At 39.0% G+C, this 20451-nt stretch overlaps 1 protein-coding gene and 2 long non-coding RNA genes across 13 annotated transcripts in view; 2 read left to right on the forward strand and 1 right to left on the reverse strand.

The window, feature by feature from the left end:
- LOC102079220 (uncharacterized) overlaps positions 1 to 8614 on the reverse strand; it is a 52543-nt gene extending 43929 nt beyond the window's left edge. For 3 of the 5 annotated variants that reach the window (XR_003214459.1, XR_003214460.1, XR_003214463.1), the window contains exons 1-2: positions 8071 to 8614; positions 6393 to 6508 (exon numbers count right to left, since the gene is read on the reverse strand). This is a non-coding gene — a long non-coding RNA (uncharacterized LOC102079220). Of the gene's footprint in view, positions 1 to 3367; positions 3645 to 6392; positions 6509 to 8070 lie in introns of those variants that run through there. The other 2 variants (XR_003214461.1, XR_003214462.1) reach the window with 2 other exon arrangements.
- The window catches only part of ppfia2 (PTPRF interacting protein alpha 2), a 177671-nt gene that overhangs the window by 22031 nt on the left and 135189 nt on the right, over positions 1 to 20451 (forward strand). The window lies entirely within an intron of this gene.
- On the forward strand, positions 15885 to 17773 carry LOC109195184 (uncharacterized). Its single transcript, XR_002056892.2, has 4 exons — positions 15885 to 16225; positions 17065 to 17113; positions 17282 to 17344; positions 17735 to 17773. It is a non-coding gene; the product is annotated as an uncharacterized LOC109195184 (long non-coding RNA).

A 20451-nucleotide genomic window follows, 5' to 3' on the forward strand; every position in this document is an offset into this window, starting at 1 on the left:
CTCCCCATCTCCAGCTGCCTCCCTCTTCCCGCTCCACCACAATCACCCACACATGCAGGGCCTTGGGGTAGGGGTGTGTCACCAGGGTGCAGAGGAGACATCCCCCCCCTCTGTCCCCTTCTGGCTGCCTCTGCCTCAATTTTATCCCACAACTTAGACATTCACATTACTCACACTCTCATTACACATACATATAGGATCTTGGGGGTGGGCACGCTACACGGATTCCAAATTACCATCAGGGTGTACACCTCACCCCTGGCGTCGTTGCCCACCTCTCAATTTTAAATACACGTAGACATTGAGGGCTAGCAGGAGGGGCTATACGCTTACCTGCTGCTCTGGCAGGTAGCTCCATGCCCTCCTGGGTTTTAAATGCACCTTAGAACACACATACATCAACACTACATATGAGCGGGTGGAGGGAGGTTTGGAGTCTTCCTACACCCCCGTTCTCTGCGGCCTGCTGGAGCGGGGGGGGCTAGGAGGAGGAGTTGGCCGTCCGACTGGGGTCTGGAATGTGGGGCCTCCCTGCTGCTGCGGAGTCGGGGCAGTCTGCTTCTCCCCACCGCAGGGAAAAGGGTAACATCACCTGGGTCTGGGCGCAGTTTCCCCCTCCAGGGGCAAGGGTACCTAGACCCGGGGCTTAGAGTACGCTTGGGGAGTGTGATTGTGTGTACAGCGTCTCTTTATGTCCGTCTCCACGTTGGGTGAGTGTTGAGTAATTGTATATGAGAGCATGAGGGTGGGAATAGATGTTTGTATCTGTGTGTGCCTGTTTGTCTGTGTCTATATGTCAGGTTGGGTATCAGACGCCACCTCTCTGGGGACATCTCAGGCCCTCCAAGGTTTGGAGGCCCATCTCCCCCACCACTTCCCCTGCCGGTGGCAGACGCCCTCAGACATCGGTGCGTTGGTGGTTCTTTGTGTCCGGGGGTGGGCGCCCAGGTACCCACCGGCTCACTCCTTGGCGGCTGCTTATCGGGGCCTGGAGCCTGGGGCTCGCTCGGGCCACTTCGGGGATGGGGTGCCCTCGGCCTCTCGGCCCGGGGCTCGGTCACTCAGGCACAGCTGGCTGCCGGCGGAGCTCACGGGCACGTCACTGCAACCCCCCCGGCTTCTGCTCCGCGGCTGCTGAGTGACCCCTCATCTGGGACTCTCCTCAGCTCTTTCTGGGATAGTGGCGCGGCTGCCCCTCTGTTGGTCTTCCTTGGTCTCTTGTGTTCTGGGGGCCTCTGGATGTCTGGAGTTTTGATCTCCTCCATACCTGCTTCATGCCCTGGAGGACGGGGCAGTGGCCCCCCACACCCTCTAGCAGATCATTACATGAAGGAACCTTTTAAAAACAAGCGCGTTCATGCTCACAGGTGCACACACGGGTGATCACACACACAAACTACACCCTTTTTGGCTCCTACCTCAAAGCACACTGTGCGCTGTCGATCTCACGTGCTGCACAATAATGTTTAATATTTAGTATTTACTGTCATATTCCCATATATCATTGTGATGTTGTTTATTACTCTCGTTTTCTTCTGCTTGCTTTCTTTTTTTCTTTCTCAACAGGTGATCCAGGTGATCGATATATGTATTTTTTGTCTGCTTATTCTGTTGGTTTTTGGTTTTTGCCCTTTTTCCCCGTCCCTCTTCTCAGCTGTTTTTCTTTCCCTCTTTCTTTCTCCCCTTTCTTTCCACCAGTCAAGTCTGTCCCGTATTCAGCAAGTGAAAATAAAATAAACAATAAAAGGTGAATCAAATGGACCATTACGGCAAGGCTGGGATGGTCCATTTGGTAAAGTAAATCCGTTGGGCATCTTTCTTCGCCTTTAGACAATAATTCTGATGGCAAAAGAACCAAACGGGACAGGTTAAAAAAAAAAAAAAAAAAAAAAAAAAAAGAGAATTGTTTATGAACAAATTTAACATTATTTAACAGAATATCATCTATTCATTCATTCATTCATTCGTTCGTTCATATGACAGATAACTGGTATAAAGATCTAGATGATGGGAACGTGGTTGGGGTGGTATTCTTGGACTGTAGTGCTGCATTCAATTTAATAAATCATGACCTTTTGATTGATAAAGTAAAGTTTTATGGAATTTCACCAGCTGCTCTGTGCTGGATGAAAAGTTATTTATCTGAAAGAAGGCGAAAGGTTTATTATAATGGTTATTTCTCAGATGGCTGCGACGTGAACTGTGGTTTAATCCAAGGCAGCTGCCACGGTCCACTTCTCTATTCAGTTTTCACGAACGATCTGCCATTTATCTCGGGTAAATCTCTTCTTGTAATCTATGCCGATGATTCCACCATGTATTATTCAGCTAACTCCGAAAAGACCAGCATATTACAACAAGATTGTCTGAACGTGTTTGACTGGATAAGCAAAAATAACTTGATTCTAAATGTATCTAAATCTAAATCTTAGTTAATTGGAAGTAGACAACGTTTGGTCAACAGTCCGCAACTGAATCTTTCCATAGCTAGATCAATATAAGAACAGGTCACCCAGATCAAACTACTTGGTGTTACCACCTTTCATGGTCTCAGCACATAGACTCTGGGACAGGGCATAGCGATGGCTAGGAAATGCTCTTTCTACATCACTACCTCAATCATGAAAGATGTTATTAATGCACTTGTTCAATTATCTGGTCAACAGCTAATAAGACAGACCTTAACAGACTTCAGTTAGTGAAGAATAACGCAGCCAGATTACTGTGTTAAGATGGATCAAATGCATAATAAACATTTTTGGCTTCCAGTACAAGCCAAATTATACTATGGCTTACTTTTATTTATAAAGAAAGCAATACTGTTAAACACATCACATTTTTTCTCTGCTCAGCTGCAGTATCCAGATGAAATACACAATTATGCTGCACGATTTTTAACAAACTGCAATTTAGTAATTCCTCGAGCCAAAAGCAAATTTTTGAAAAACTGCCGTATGCAATTCCTAATTTAAAAAACACTTAAAAGCCTATTTACACAGTTTTTAATTATTGTAAATATTGTAAGAGGACAAGGTTGTGACCTGTTTTTGATTCTTGTGTATTGTGCTTCAATGTTCTTGATATTTGCGTGCTTATATTTTTATAATTGTAAAACATAACTGTGGATGTAAGAGCCAAATCATGTGGACATTTTTCCATCTAATTAATTAGATTATGCTTGAGGGCCCCAGGAAGACTAGCAACCACTACTGTGGAAGCTAATGGGGTTCCTTATATATAAATAAATAAAATAAAAAATAAATGTATAAAGCAAAAAGAAACTTTGTATTATAAATTAGTACTGAATTTATTATATAGTCGCTGCAGATGTCTTAGGCTTCTAAAAGAAAAAGGTAAACTGTGGCTGTCATTTCACTTTTAAATAAACATTGAAATAGTGACATATATTGAATAATCTCTTTTCTTTAAAAAAAAAATCCCCATAAACCTTTAAAAGTGAATCATTCGCACTTAGGAAAAGACGTGCGTGGGCAGACACACTCCAAACATTCTGACGTCATCTTCTCCGGTGAGCAGAAGTGCGTGTTGAAGCTTTTTTTGTGTGTAGGTGGAATAGAAAGGAGGATCTGCGATAGAGTTTGCATCACTGTCGGGAGAACTTGGGCATGACTCAGATCCTGGAGCTGGAAATACAGAAATACTTAAATCTTACTCTACATATGCACATGCACATTCCCAGAACACACACTTGTTCTTCTTGCAGGCTCTGCCTGAATGAATTAGAGAACTGGTCCCTTGAGAGCCACTTAAGTGAGCAGAGTGAAATGAGGTTATGACCAGTACTTGCTGTGCCGACCTGAAAACGTAATCCTCCCTCCAAAAGCCACTAAATTTGTTTATTTTGACTCGAGCATTGAAAAATATACACTTGTCATTTGCAGATGGTAAAAGTATAAATCAGTTGGTTTCATCCTGACATATAGTTATTTAATTACTGCAGAGTAGGCTGACTGAGGAGGAATCGAACCAGTATTCATTCATCTGTCGCAGTTACCACAATTTCCTGAAGAAAATAAGTGTAATAATTTGATTCTTCTGGTATCTGGCAGCTGCACTTGACTTTTCGTTGGGGTCACTGGTATAGGCTGGTGTTTCTGACCATGCAGCTGGTCCCCATTAATGGATACCTTTTTAGCTTCAAAATGTTCCACTTGACAGCCAGAAATAGATCATGATGTCACTGACTCTTGGCACTGACTGAGAATCTCGTTCAAGTACTCCTAAGAGAGCCAATCCCATGATGATGTACTTGCTTCACTGCCTCGCATTGCCCACTTATAATGTGCTGTGACTAGCTGTGTAAACCTTATGTGTGATTAATAAGAAATTACAGCTCTAAAAAGAAGCATGTGTGAACATTATGAAAGAACAGCTGCTTATTTCTAGTACTATTAATGTTGTTCTTTTTTTGTCTAAAGCTGCTGTTTTTAAATATTACGAGTACACCGATAAGGTGGGTCAGACCAGTGTAACACAAGCTACAGACAACACAAGACATCCCCACTGTGACGTCACTCATGGTTTTGGATTTCCTGTTTGGAAGACTTTACCTTTTTTTCTCATTATGCTTTTATTTTTATTTATTTTTTACCTATTTATGTACTTTTTCTTGGAGGTAGGTAATCCTGTTTGAGTAAAATGAGTGAAAGTCCTAAATAAGAGATTCACTCAAAACAGTGACTGCAGAATTCTTAGTTGGGCTGATAATAACTACATAGTAATTGCATTAAAGATACTCCAAAAAAGCACCAGCAACATAAAAATGACAGAGTATAGTTCAGTGACTTGAATTAGCAAAGGTGAAGCCGAACAGGGAGTGACCTATTTGGCACCACCTTGTAAGTCTTAAGTACGTTTGATAAAAATCCCCCTCCCTTCATACAGTTGTCATGACCAAGACATTTTTTTTAATACAGGCTGAAAACATGTTTATTTCTAGTATAAAGTTGGAGTCCACTGCATTTTAACATACAAGTCTATGGGGATTGATGTGCTTGTAGCCAGCGTCAGATGGTTTGGTTTTTTTCTTTTTGCTGCTCTTGAATATGCCACCTTGTTGTATATGATGTCATCTGTGATGTTGTTAATGATGTCGTGTAATTTCAATTGAATCACCTCAATTTGGGGACTGTTGGTTCGATAAAACATAATAATACATTTCAAGATGTCACCAGACCAAGATTAGCTGATTTCGAATACACTTGAAACTGATTTGGTATAGTGTGTTTTTAAAAGACTATAAACTGTGTATAAATAAGCCATATTGAACCTTATATATTAACCTTCCGGTGTTTAGTAAATCCTGGTGTGTTGAATTGTTGGGCTATATGACTTGTTTAATTTTGATATCTAATACTGATATCTAATACTGAGTTATTATGTTAGTAGAACAAGCTGGTTAAGTAAGCCTGTCCCATTTAGCCCCCCAGCTACCTCTGAGGCCACGTATGCATTCACTTAAATAAGCTTAAACAGCAGAGTTTTTATAGCATCAACAAATGACCTATTTATGACTTTATTTCAATACGAAATCATTGTGGCAATCTTCAATGTGACTTGCTCCCACTCTCTAAGGATTTGATCCACCGTGCCTCTCCATAACTGCATTGTCCCAAGCTTTCATCACCGTACTCTGTCTCTCTCCCTCTCTCTGTGGCAGACATTCCCAGCGCTTCCCTGCAGAGAACCCACATCCAGCCCACTGATGTGACTCAGGTGTCCCGCTGAACCATATGCCTCCCCCCTGCCAACAGCGTGCATCACAGCATCACACTTTATAATGTCACGCCTAATCACATGTCCTGTGTTAGGTAATGCATTGTGATGGCCAAGTCATGTCTAGGCTGTGCCGCAGGGCATTATGGATTCAGTGAACCATAGATGTTTGACGTAATTAAGTCATGGCTTGATATTTTACAGCTTTGAGGCAGTATCACATCATTTGAAGTATCCCAGCTTTTCATTGGTGCTGCTTTATGTATTTAAACTAAATGTAGGCTAAGATGCTTTTGAAGGTCTGCCCCTTTACAATATCTGAACATTAAGCATCGTATAGACTGCCTGTTAATGCAGTAACTGTTCAGTTCTGGACAGTTTAGCATTATGTTTTTTTCTGGTGTGATAGCAGAAAATATCTCAGTGCATGTGAGACAAAAAAGCGATTGTCTTTAAGACATCTGTAAATTGCATTCTGGCATCATCCTCTGCAACATCAAAGAGCTAAGGCGTCTTCCTCAAGGCATCATTTTGCGCTAATATACAGGATGTTGAATAAATCACAAAAGCAACAGTTTCCCAGCTGACAGCTACGCGGCAGTATACAAGAACAGTGGAGCCATGTGACGTATTGCATTTCAAGGCGTTTTTCTCACCTGGAAAGTGTGTCCGGTCGTGTCTGATTTACTATGGCTGTCACTGTTGCTGTCTGCACGTATCACTTACACCTGACTGCAGCAGATTTCCTGCCTAGTCAAAGGAAGTCTGGCACCTGTAGGAAGTCACAGCACAGTAGAAAAGTAGATAAGGTAATCTGTAAAGTTAGAGCCAAGTTACATACACATCCTTGCTTCTTTTAAGTTTTATAGTCTCAGTAACACAGTGATTTTTGGATTGGATCATTACTGACTGGCACAGCTTGATTCAAGCTAGGTTGCCATACTGCTTGTGGTATCAGAGGAGACTGAATATTTTATGGCTATTTTTTAGAAGTGAAAATGTTTTCCCGGAGCAGATGCTTGTGGTGTTTACAGTTGGATTAGATAATATCATCGCAGCTCAGAAAAGACACCTAGAATCTGTTAAAATTAACCTTGAGGCCATTTTAATTAAATTCAGTGAATTGCATTTAAATAGTGCTTTGAGCACTGTTGCCTCACAGCAAGACCGGCCAGCTGGGGCCCTTCTGTGTGGAGGTTGCGTGTTCTCTCTTTGCTCGCGTGGGTGCTCTATGGGTACTCCAGCTTCCTCCCACAGTCTAAAGAAATGCACAATAGGTTAACTGCTATTTCTTATTCTTTTTGCTGCTACCTTTGGGGGTTTCTACAGTGGATCATCTGCCTCCATCTCACCTTATGCCTAGTAGCCTCCTCTGTGAGACCAAACCTCTGCATAACCTAATCCAGTACATCCATGAATGAAGGTTAATGTTAGGTTAACTAGTGATTCTTAATTGGGAATAGGTGTGGATATGAGTGGGAATGGTTGTTTGTCTCTGACACATAGAGACTGGCGACCTGCTCAGGGTGTACTCTGCCTCTCGCGCAATGACAGCTGTGATAGGCACCAGCGCCCTCACAACAATGAATTGGATCATTTGAAAAAGACAGATGAATTGATGGATATATCTGAAACAACTACAGAATTCTTAGCTTAGGAGTCCTACATACATTTTGATATGTATTAAAAAGAACATTTTTACTAGCTGTGGGGTAAAAACATTTTGCATTAAAAAATAAATAGCTAAAAAAATAACTGAAGTCAGATAATTTTATCTCATTGGATAAAACTTGGATTAGATCATAGGGTGTCTGGTGATTCCCACGTCTAATTTTTACTAGACTCCTTAAAAATCTGTTGGAGGTCAAATACCAGCAATGGAAAATACAAATGGTCCTCCAGAATGAGCACAGAAAAGGCTTTGTGAAGTAGACCGTAGAAAGAACATCAACTTCAAACTCAGAAATGTGCAGACTGTTTTTTGAATTAAATACTCTATTTTAATTTTTTTTTTCTGCATGTTTGAATAAATCACTGTACCTATTTCACATTTCCCCCCTAAGATGTAAAGAATAAGGGGTGGCTCAAGACTTTTGCACATTACTGTATCCCTACAGCACCGTTTAAGAATTTTAATACAAATGTAAACAATAAAACAGAAGATGAAAACCAATATCTTCCTCATTGTTCGAGTTGAAACTGCAGCACACGATGGGCTCTACTGGATACCTGTGTTAGAAGATGGCTGGGCAGTGGTTAATAAGCATCAAGTGTTAGTTAGCCGGTCTTGTTAACAGCACTTTGTGGCCCGATTTTGCCCTGTGATAATCATACCCTGGCTCCTTTCGAAGACGAGGCCAACCCTCCCACCGCTCCAGCAGCTGCCTGTTTTGTTGCCAGTACTGAGAGCAGTCATTTGGTCTCCGCCTCTTGTTGCCAGCTGCAGCCCAGCCAGCTTCTATCACAGGTATCCAATAGGGCACATCATGTACTGCAGCACAGGCATTTCCGCTCTACTCTCGTGACACACTTAAGCTGCCAAATTCTTATAAGCGCTACAGAAATAATCACCTAGAGTTGCTGCTCTCTGTTGCATCCATTATTAGTTAGAATGCAGAAAAAAAGGCATCTTAGGTTCATGAATTCTTGTACTCATACTTTAAGTAGTCATCTTCCTGTTTTTGTCAGACATCTAATGTTTAATTGGAATTGTTTTTTTAACATCCCTCTATTAAAATTAACCCAAACTCATTTAAAAACAAGCATTAGCACATTTACAGTTTACCCACTGATTAACAGGCATTGTTCCTAACAAACTAATTAAGTCCACATTTTCCCCAGGAAGTTGAAAATGTTAAAAAGAAAAGAAGCTGCACACTTTTTCTACTTCACAAACTTCCTCCAGATAGAGCTAAAAAAAAAAAATGCAAGAACTCAAATAGGTGTGAGCCACATTTTAATTTGCTGTGGTGAGTCATTGTTTTTGGTCTAACCAGCATCTGACTAAAGGCATCACTGCGTGCAGAACATCTTGTAACAGTGTTAACAGGAGCTTGAACCCAAATGGAGGCACAGACGGCATTCATTGTTAAAGCACAGTATTCCTAATGCTCAGTGAGAAGCACAATTTAGCTTTAAGAACTGAAGAAACACAGGAAATTGGATATGTCAAGGAGTTATTAACACTTCCATTTAACTGATATGTGTAGGAGATCTACGCTTATAAGCCAGAACTTGAATCCAACTGTCTTATATTGTGTAAGACTCTCTCAAACATCCAAAACAGGTCTGAATCACCTGTTTTACAGTGGCTACAAAGGCTTGATAAAGCTGACATCTGGGAAGTTTGACGGACAGGCCAATGCCTTTAGCTCTTGGTTGTATTCCTTGGTAGTTTTTGTGGTATAATGGGATGGATTGTACTGCTGGGGGAAAGGGCTGCTGTCAGCGGCGGTGTCTGCTTGGACTGTAACAGTGTTTAGTTGGGTGGTACAAAGCAAAGTAACATCCCAGTGAGTGTTAGGACTCAAGACTTTCCAGCAGGATGTTGCATTCTAATGAGATGATACGTTATTCACATGATGTTTAATGCTGTGCGAGGTCGGTCTAGGTTTTATTTCCCAATAAGATTTGATTCTATGAAATCTTAGTTGCCTTTCTTTCAAGTTACAGCTTTGAGATGTCAGTGGTGACTATGTTTGTTGGTTAGCAGTGTTGTCTCTGTTATCAGCTCGTGAACTTACTTGAGCATCCATCACCAAAAAAATCATTCAAACTCCCAAAGTAAGAGGTAGGGCTGCCATGATACTAGAATTTCAAACTTGATACTGATACACAGACTTGATACCATTTTAGTTCAACAGGGGAAGAAATACGTGGAAAAATTGAGAGGCATATAATTTTTCTTAAATAAAGATTAGAACAGTACTGATCCATGTGTCTTATTGCTGGTAGACTTTTCTCTGCTTCAATCTGTGACTTGAATTAAAACATAACAATTATTTGTGTCTGAAATCTTTTATCTTGTTAAAGTAATACCATTTATTATTGTTGCAGACGAACAGGACTGACAACACTTGCTGCCTGGATCTAATGTTAACATTTATGTAAACAATTAAGTTAATATGTATTGTGTTGCTAAAATTAGAGCTTATGTGACCTCATAAAATTCCTTATACAGACCAGGGTATCAGTCCTTAAGAGGCCAAGTTTGTTGTGTTACTCTTCCTGTTAAAAGGGAGGTTTTCCTTCCCACTTTCTCCAAAGCACTTGCTCAAATCGAGTCATAAGATTATTTGAGTGTTTTCTGTTTTCTTTGCATTTTTGTAGGGTCTTTACCTTACACTATGAAGCACCTTAAGGCAACTGTTGTTTTGATTTGACGCTATTTAAAATAAAATTGGATTGAACTGAAACTGAACTGTTCAAATTTTAGCTGCTTTTGAGGGGATAGACTGTGAGACTGCCTGTCTGCAGGATGTGAATTGGCAAGGATGACACTGTTGATATTGATACTGTTGCAAGGATGACACTGTTGATATTGATACTGTTGCAAATGAATATCTTATCCAGTGGTAATTTTTAGTCTAAACCATTTGACAACCCTTCTTGGTACATTCTTCTAGTGACAGTCCTAGTCGTGGGTCTCTTGAGCTCTTGTAAATCTAAATTGTACACATACTAATTTGAAAGTTAATTCCTATGATGCATTGGAAATCCTTCGTTTTACCTTAAATCTATATAGAGAGCTCAAAATGCCCATGTTGGCACCACTGCTGTGAGTAACCTGTCAGATCATAGCAGGTTTACTTGGCCCACAGCATACACTTAATTGCACCAAATAAATTCTAAGAAATTCTGCTCTGCTTAGATTCTTTCTTGCTTCACAGCTAGAGGAAAGAGTATATATGTACTCAATCAAAGTCAGTTTTACCCCTCTTAGTTTGTGTAGGTGAATTTCACATTGGTGCCTCTTTTAGAAAATTCAGGAAAATTTTAATCGTATGGTGTCTTCTCAACTGCTTCATCATCAAACGGGCTCTCTATGGATTTGTCCGTATTACAGTGGGGAAGTAGTGTTGAGAGAGTACTGCAATGCTGCAGAAAGTTATTCACATAAAGTGTTGTTCAATGAATTACTGAGAATTATTTTTGTGTATAGTAAAGCCTTTCCATTGTTTCCAACAATCCAATCCATCGCGGAACTACTGTAGCATGTGACGATCACAGGTCTGCATGAGTTCAGAGGATTCATGACTTCAGGGGAGAGTAAACTGTATTTTATTAAACCTTTTCTTTTGAGAGTTCATAACTCTGAATGTATTATTAGCCTCCCTTCTCAAAACACCCAGAGAATGTGGATCAGTAACAGCTCATTTTAATCCCCTACCACTAGCTTGCTGCAGAAATGCCTAATGTAGCTAATTACCATCTTGATTGGCCAATCTGAAGCAATTCCTCTCAATCTCGTTCAGCGTTAGTCATGTAAAATCAGATAAATAAATGGCGCCTGATCACAGCTCTCCACAGATGGACTAGTCAGTCTTTTAGTGCGTATAATAAGTTGCCTTATTGGTACTCTCCCTGTGTATGTGGGGGGTTTTTTCTCTTTTTTTTGGTTTTGTTTGTTTGTTTGTTTGTTTGTTTGTTTGTTGCAATTTTGTTCTCGAAAATTAAAAAATCAATATAAAAAAAATAAATAAGTTGCCTTATTACAGTAGGTATAGGGTGAATAATGTGTCATTAAGTTTACAAAATATCCACAATCGTGAATTGGATTCATTTCTACAGTAGATGACCTCCTCTACCTTCTAGCACACTCAATTAGTGAAAAAGAGAAAGGATTGTAGATTATTTAGACATCTAGTCGTCAGGAGAAGAAGCACATAAACAATCGAGAGTGGCAAATCATCCATAAAGCTAAACAATTTAGATTTGTAAAACAGTGCTTTTTAGCCCAGACTGATCTTTTTCCTGCCTTAACCAAGTATGTATACTTTTTGCACCTACACTGTACAGTCAATCTCCTTTTTAGTGGCTCATGCGGCACATACAGTGTTTGATCTAAAGTAGACTAAACCACTGAAACCAATGAATAATATCCTATAGATGTTGTACACGGTGTACAAGTACATTCTGAAAACTCTACCTTTCAATGAACCATCCATTTAGTAAACCTGTGATGAATACATAGAGGTGTCCTACAAAATAACTGCAAGTCCCAGGTTTTCCATATTGTAACAGTCTGCTGTCATAAACAAACACTACTGTCATACATCAAAGAAATGCATCAGCACGAGTCCTTGGCTTAACCTTCAGTCTGGCATCGCTGGCCATGGGTAATCCTGTCTGGAAGAAATGAGGTCAGAAAAGCACTGTCTTGACTTATTTTACTACTGCAAAAGGAAAAAAATGACTTAGTATATAAAACCTTACCAAAAACAGAAAAGTCCAAAAGCCAAGCCTGAAAATGAATATTAGTATGCGTGCATGCAACAGTTAAACATGTGAATGTGTACTTAGCTTGTGCTGTAGCATTAGAATGCATCTGTGTCTTCAGCTTTTTGATGATGCTGTGCTGCTGTTCAACACCATCTATCTTTGTAAAATTTAATGTTTTCTTTTCCCCTAGTTTGCAGTTTAGACAGAACTGCAAATTTTCTCAACCACAGCACATCCGAAGAAACAGTTATCTAAGAATACAATTAGCCCCTAAGATGACTAATTTTGTTCTCATTTTGTCCTTGAGCGCGATGAGCAGTTGTTATGACACATCTATGCGGCTGTGATGCTTGTTTATATTTAGCCATCAATGTGACGGCGCTAATTGATGATTTCCTCTTGTTGTCGAATGGTTATGTGATTCATTCCCACTTAAACGAAGGACTGGTGAGAGAGAAAACAGATACAGGCAGGACTTTGAATGGGGAACTCAAGGCTAGGAAGAGTGGAGAAGGAAAAAATTAAGCAAGCGGGGAAAGGAAAGGATGTCAGATGGAGAAAAATGATGGCAATGACCATAAAGCTGCATGAGAGTGATGTGCTGCAAATGGCACTGGGGTCAGACTTTTATTTCCCCGTGTTCAGACACGGGCTAATCCAGGCTGTAACTCACAACATAACCTCTTCCCAGTGCTCCTTCTTTGTCTCACAATCATACTTGAAAAGGCTCATTCAAACAAAGCAACCAGACTTTATCCACGTACTCACATAAATACAGTTTTTGAGTATTTGTAAAGTAATTTACCCTTTATTTTACCAAGTATTTTATTGCATGAAGAAAGGTAGCTTTGTGGCTTGTGGCAAAACACACACACACGCGCACACACACACACGAAGCACTAAAAGATATCGATATTCTTTACAGTTTCATTTCTGTACCATAAAATGAGATTTATTCGATGGAAGATTTCGGTGTTCAGTCCACAAAAGTTTCAAGTTATATGGAATAAATGTGGAGATTTAAGAAATGTCTGTGGAAATATAAACCTTTGAGAAAACAACTGAAAATAAACTGTAAACTTTAATAAAAAAAAAATAAGCCTATGTTTTATACCAGAATATAAAGTCAAATTGCTTGTTTTTCATTTACATTGTCACTGTGGGGTTTGGAGTATTGATGCATTGCAGTTCTGAATACAATTTGAATCACATCCAAAATGCAAAGATGAAGATGAACACGAACTGTCTCGGTGTACACATTTTTGTCCGACTGTCAGCGTTTTTAGTTTAGAAAGAATTGTTGATTAGTTTTCCATGAATTGTCAGTACATTATGTATGCTATTAAATATGTCTTTACACAAAGCATGACAAAATCTAAAATTATTGGATTTTGTTCTTCTATACACATCACACAAGCCCGTTGTCCTCCTGTGCTTGTCGGTGTATACAGATGTAAAGTTATCAGCAGGAGAGCTGCTGGTGCATTTTTCCCTGCCATCAGCAGATTTTATTGAGGCTGTCCTCTACCGCAAAACCATCCCAAAGGTTGTATATGTGTGCTGTTTTTTTTAAGCTATAGTTGCTTTTTAAAGTTAAGCAACCTTTAGCACCTCTGTGAAGGCTCTAACATGCATTTAACGTTGCTAAATTTAAACTCAGCTCTTGTGTTCTTCCCGTTAAGCCTAAGCCTAATAAGCAGTTTTGGTGCCTACACATAACCATACAGCGAGTGAAGGTGGACAGCAAGTGAAAGCAGAACATAAAAAGCAAACAAACAAACCAACAAAAGAAACTTGCACTTCATCTTATGAGGTACCTCCTAAGATGAAAATTGCTCCATCCAACTGAAAGCACTCAGTCTTTTCTGAAACTGTTACATCAATAAAGACAATAGGAAAAAACACTACTAGACTTATTCTGTTAATTCTGATTTAAAATATTGACCTCGAAAGTACTGTTGGTAGAAACGAAAAAGACACAGTGACCCCAGTAAATTGCTAAAGACACGAGGCCATCGAAATCAATGCCGCCTTACGTACAAGAATTATTGTGTTGAATCCGGTTTAGTTAATGAATTGTCAGTCATTCACCAAATTGATGGTCTCAGCATTTCAGCGGTTGTTTACACTGAGCTGGTAGATATAAGCACACCCTTCCTGTGCTAATGGAATTGTTGGACGTGAAGGAGGACTTAATTAAAAGGTGCCACTTGACAGTCACCAGACATCCTGCTTTTGGCATTATGTCTAGCATTATGTCATTATGTTAGAGGTTTTTCATCATTTCACTTCCTCTTTCTCTTTCATGGGAAAGTGACCCATAGGGCGGCGCAGTGGTAGAAATCCAGTGTAGAAGTTGTGTGAAATGTTATGGTAAGGAAAGTGGGTCCGAGTGAAGTAGCAGTAGCAGCGGCTTCTAAGGCAATGTGACGCACAGCTGCATGACTGACAGCTCCAGTTCTGCTACTCAAAGTAGGTCGCAGCCAGCTACCCCCTCTGGTGAGATGCTTGGCAGATAGACCGTCATGGGGAAGGAGATGGAAGCAAATGACAGCAGACTATCAATAGTATTAGTATTTATTGACTCAAGCAACCTGAAAGCAATGCTTGTTTTTTGTAAGGTTGTTTGGAACACCAGTGAAAAGCATTTGCCTGCGTCACTTGCAGATTAGGTCATCATTGCTAAGCACGCAAGACCCAGCCAAATGACCCCCGCCACTGAACTGATTCCCATTATTGTCCTAGATGACAGACTTTAGATTTAATGATAGCCGGGGCTCTGCTTTTATGTTCATTTGTCATGGACCTACATTTGCTTAAGCATTGACTTGTTTTGTCCTTTCTAGACCTCTCAAAATATCACAATCCTCCCTAAGGCTTTAAAAGCAAGAAAGAGATATTTTGAGATAGATAATGAAAGGAGGAAGCAACAAAGAGAAAAAGATTGCAGGGAGAGAGAAAGAGGCAGCAGACTAAGAATACAGCAGCAGGTTTTGCACAGAGTACACTTCACAGTAAATGTCATGCTAGGAGCATGGCTGAAATTGACAATCCAATTCTTCGGTGCAGACTGAAATAACTATACACCCATTTAAACAGGAATTCATGCTACCTAGGGGTTAAATTGTACCGTATTTGTTGATATCCTGACTCTTGTGCTATCAAATGGAAGGAAGTCTCCTGCAGATATTCGTGGTACTCTGGGATTCCGCAGCATTTGCTCAGGTGCCACTTTTAGGTTGAACACATTGCCTCTTAATATATTGAATTGTCTGGGATTTTAATTTACTGACATTCACGAATCATGATTGAAAGATTGCCATGAAATTTGGTTCACATATTAATGTCACACAAATTATTGATCGCAATAACTTGTGTCTAGATCAATCACAACTTTGTCTTGTAGCAAAGACCAAACCTTGTATCTCTTAGATTTCTACATACCTTTAGCTGTGTTTTGGTTTGTTAGCAAATGCTAGCATGCTAACACTATATTGATTATAGTGATTGAAATACGTCTGTTAGTATGCTTCACACAAATTTGGCCAAGGGAGTGCTGTTATAAAACAAACTTGGCAAGTTCATTTAGCAAAATGATTTTTGTAAAATTCAACCTACTTTTCAAGGACGTTTCGCTCCATATTAATATTTTAGCGTACGAAAAGTACCCTGCTATTAGCACTTTTTTAATTTTATACACTGTAAAATGTAATATTGTGTTTAATTAAAAATATTAAATAGGCTGAACTCAATTTTTATCAATTTGTTATTAGAACTCAATTTAAATAAGTTACCAGTACTTTTTATGCAAAAATGCTGATAAACTCGATTAATTTGAGTTGTCCTAACTTAGAAAAACTAAGTAAGCTGGAAGTTTTGCTTCTCAGGGCGGAAGGATGAAAGATGTGTTTTGAAAATGCCACGTGACTACCGTCCTCCTCCCTCCCGGATCAGTCCGCATGTTCATGGCGCCAGCATTTGTTATGGAATATATTGAGCAAACCTGGAGATATTATTGTTGTCATTGCTGTGGATCTTTACTGACTTGGTGAGTAAATGTTTACTCGTATTCAAACTGATTTTGTGGCTTCTCTTAGTTTAGCACCAGGTTTATAATCTTGCTAGCTAGTTAGTGTTAGCCTAGCGTTGCTGCTGCCGCTGTGCTCATGTTACTTAAAAATTAACACCACAGCCTTAAAAACCTTACATAAAACTATGTCGGTGAATTTTTTTGTTGATTGTTTGAAATAAATAAGTGAGATAAGAGCCCAGACAAAATTCTTTGGGAGGTGCAGCCGTTAGGGGTGGGGTGGGTGTGGGGGGTGAATAACGGAGCTCTCCGAAAACGTGGAAGCACTTTTGCAAATATGTGATATTTTGATAAATTAAGTAGATATTTGAGCATTACTCAGCTACATTCTCGCCTGAAAATATCTTAAAAGGTTATTTTGTGACCCAGAAAGGGTAGTCTGGTGAAAAAGAGGATCGCATTTGTCGGCCACGGTTGTCGGAGCCTGTGCGCACTTGTAAGCGCGGCAATGGCGGAGGAGCACCGCTGAAAAACGTATTACTTTTTCTGGGTCACAAAATAAACTTTTAAGATATTTTCAGGCGAGAATGTAGCTGTGTAAATTTCAAATATCTGCTCGATTTATCAAGACATGACATATTTGCAAAAATGCTCCGACGTTTTCGGAGACGTCTATTTTTTCATGCTTTGTGGCAGCTTTAGAACATCTGTGGCATCTACTAATGTCAAATCTAGCCTTTATTTAACAACATAAGCGAACTCTATGTTACAATGATTGCACAGCCATTAAGGATCAAATCAGTTTCTGAAAAATGTTCTGTTTTTTCTCCCTCTGCTTGCTTCTTACTGTCTTTGAGGCTCGGGACCAGCACTCCTGTTGTTGGACAGAAAGACATCAACTCAGTGGTAAGTGTTTTGGTTTTCCAATATATTAGTAACTGTCAGTGACATTTATATTAACCAGGCCGAACTTTAATCATACTTTAGATCAGCCTGTTTTACTTATTGTTTTATTTGTGCTTTGGTTTGGGGAAGTTGTTTCTTTACTGATCTTTTCCTGTCTTCTGTTATTAGACTTGAGATGTGACTGCACGATGCTGTTGCTTCGACTCCAGTTAATTCTACAAGACATGCTGTGTAAGTAAACAAACAACAACAGTTTGGTCTGCATTTCTTGAAAGATCACATCCCCCAAACTTAGTTTAGAGGGTCTACACTGTATATAGTGAAGTCTGCAAGTTTTCTAACAGCAAAATTTGTTTTGTGCCCAAATCATTTTGCACATCATTAGAATGAAAGTTATTGCCCATGTTTGCATAGCACTTTTTAAAGTTATTCTTTCATGACAATATTGTGTGTTGGTCACAGCTATCCAGACTGACAATTGGGACATTGAATGTCACCTCTCCGGCGGGGAGGGAGCCTGAGATTGTCTAAATTGGAGTCTGTTTTATACCAAATGCAGAAAAAATGTTTTAAGAAAGCAATTAAGTTCATGTTCCAAAAAATATGATTGTTTGCTTGCAGGACACCAGGAGAGATGAGTCCTCCGTCACAGATGGTGTGGTCAGTGAAGGTGGTCACCTGCAGGTTCAAGCTCATTGCATCTCCAACCCACATCCACTGCAACTGTACTTAAGGGAAGTTAAAGACTTTCTTCTGCACTTACATTTGGATCATCTCGATCCATGACAGTCATTCAGGCAGTAATGCCTGGACTGGAAACAAGCCATCCTTAAAATATTACAACATTCCAGCTCCTGTGTTGGAATGAAAAACGAATGTGTTGTTTAAATTAGAGACTGCACTTGTGACAGAACAATAAATATTTTATGTTGATTATATAAGTAATGTAAGTACAAAACAAACTTGTGGTAGGCCTAAACTTATTTTCAGAATAATTACATCTAAGACTTTGTTTCGTTGTAAGATTATAACAGTGATGGCAATATCATTTTTATTCAGCAGAACAGTGTCCAGTATGTTGGCTGTTGTACTTTGTTGTGTTTGAAAATAAAAGTTGTGCTCATTTTAACATCATTACAAAAGTGTTGTTAATTATTTTTAATGATATTCATGGTACCACAAATTGTTTTTTCATTTAGTTGAACTTGAAATGTTTGTCAGTAGGTAAACAATTAGTATTGTCAGAAAGTCAGAAATATCAAGTTATTCTTAATACTGCAGACTTGCAATGTATAAGTTGTCCTAACAGTCATCCTAAGTAAGCTTTACTTAGTTTTTTTGAGGCAACGAGTTTCCATAATTTTTTTGAGTTCTGGGAACTAACACGGCTGTGTACATTTTGAGTACAGTGTACTCAAAATGAGTAAGTTGTCCTAACTTGGTCATCTTACGTAAACTTGATCCAATTTTTTTGAGTTCTGGGAACAAATGAGCTTGTACAGAGTACTCAAAATAAATACGTTGTCCTAACTTAGTCATTTTTAGCTAAGCTTTACTCAATTTTTTTGAGGCAACGAGTTTCCATAATTTTTTTGAGTTCTGGGAACTAATTAGATTTTACAGTGTATAATGTTTCACAAAATGCTAATGATTACAGTTCTACATTTAAAAATGAATGAGGAATTGATGTAGTAGAAGGAGATTCTGGGATGAATAGTTTCTATAATGGCTTAGACACAGTGAAATTGGTAATTGATCATTATTTGTGGGTACAGTTCAGGCTGTTGTTGCAGGAGTCTGAGGCATCAACAAAGCGTTTCTGTTTTAAGCCTCAAGTCATTTTCAAAATAATGATTATCTTAATTTCTATGGAGGGTAATTTCACTGAAAATGGAAATGAAGTGAAAGTAGTATGATATTAGTTCTCTGCAAATGTCATTCTTTAAAATTTAATGACTCATCACTGCTCACAGCTCCAAACCTACACATCTGGACAGTAGATAAACAGTCTGACTAGCGATGAAAAATTCTTATTATGATTCATTTGCAGGTTTCATTAAGTAGAGGGTCATTTAGGATTAAGTTTCTTGACCATCTAAACTTACTCTGTATTAAATAAAACACTGAAATAATTATTCCAATAATAACTCTACTTCTTTCGTAACATCTCTCATTTAACACATCTCAAATCATTGATCTAAAAATAGTTGCATCCCACACACAAACTCCTTTTAACTGATTTCATCTCTCTGAACTTCAAGCACTGAAATGCTAAATTTGTACATTGTCTTCGGAGTTACTGTTTTCTAACTTTTTTTCAGGGCTGGCCTGACTATTGTGATGTTTAATGGCGTTCTCTTCTCTTGTTGCATGCAAACAATTTGTTTCTGGGCTTTTCTACAAAGCGTACATACTGTTTTCACAGTAGTTCTTCAAAGTTTCTCAATACCTTAAAATTGACACATAAACAGGTGAGTGTAATGTTGTGATCTCAGGCTTACACGCTGTGGTATGTTTAGGCCAATACCAGCGTAGATTGGTTTTAAGAGACAATAGGCTCTAGTTAAATATGAAGCATCTAAATATGACATCCTGAAGTTTACATATAGAGTAAGTAAAGATGGATAAAATTTTAAAAGATGATTAATAGGTTTATTTAATCTGGATAATATATGCCAAGAAATAGTAGTTAGTAACTAAGTAGTAACTTATTAAAAGGGACAAAACATCACAAAGCTTCAACAGAAAAATTGTCTGAATCCTGGATTTTGAAATGATTTGAAGCTAGTCAACAGAGGTTAGAACTCTTAGAACTGTGGAGGTGAAAGAGCCAGGTTCTTGAAACCCATAACCAACTAATAAAACTAAAGTTCACTAAAGTGAACTGAAATCATGTGAGGTGATGCAAGGAAAAAAGTAGTGTAGTCTCTCATACAGCTCAGATACAAGTAGAGCTCTAGCATTCTGGACCAGTGTTTGGGGGCTTCAACTAGGAGAGTACACTAGAAGTTTGTGCACTTCAGTCATTCTGTCACTCATTAATATTTCAGTGGTAATTACTTTAGGTGTTTTACTTACTTCTAAAACAGGCTGTAAAGAGAGCAGATTTAATGAAAAAAGAACAGGACCGGAAATCGGGCCTTGTGGGACTCCACAGGTCTGGCACATTATGCCATAGTGTAAATCATAAAAGTGTCAATTAATTCATTTGTACCTTGAACACAAAATCTCCTGCAACTAAAACTCTCACAAAACTTTTTGGGTACATTTCTTAAATTCTGGTTTCTTAATTTCCAAATGTTTCCTTCTGTGTTTGTTTCAGCACTCTGCTTGCTCTT

This window comes from Oreochromis niloticus, linkage group LG17 (genome assembly GCF_001858045.2).
Source record: "Oreochromis niloticus isolate F11D_XX linkage group LG17, O_niloticus_UMD_NMBU, whole genome shotgun sequence".
Classification (NCBI taxonomy): Eukaryota; Metazoa; Chordata; class Actinopteri; order Cichliformes; family Cichlidae; genus Oreochromis; species Oreochromis niloticus.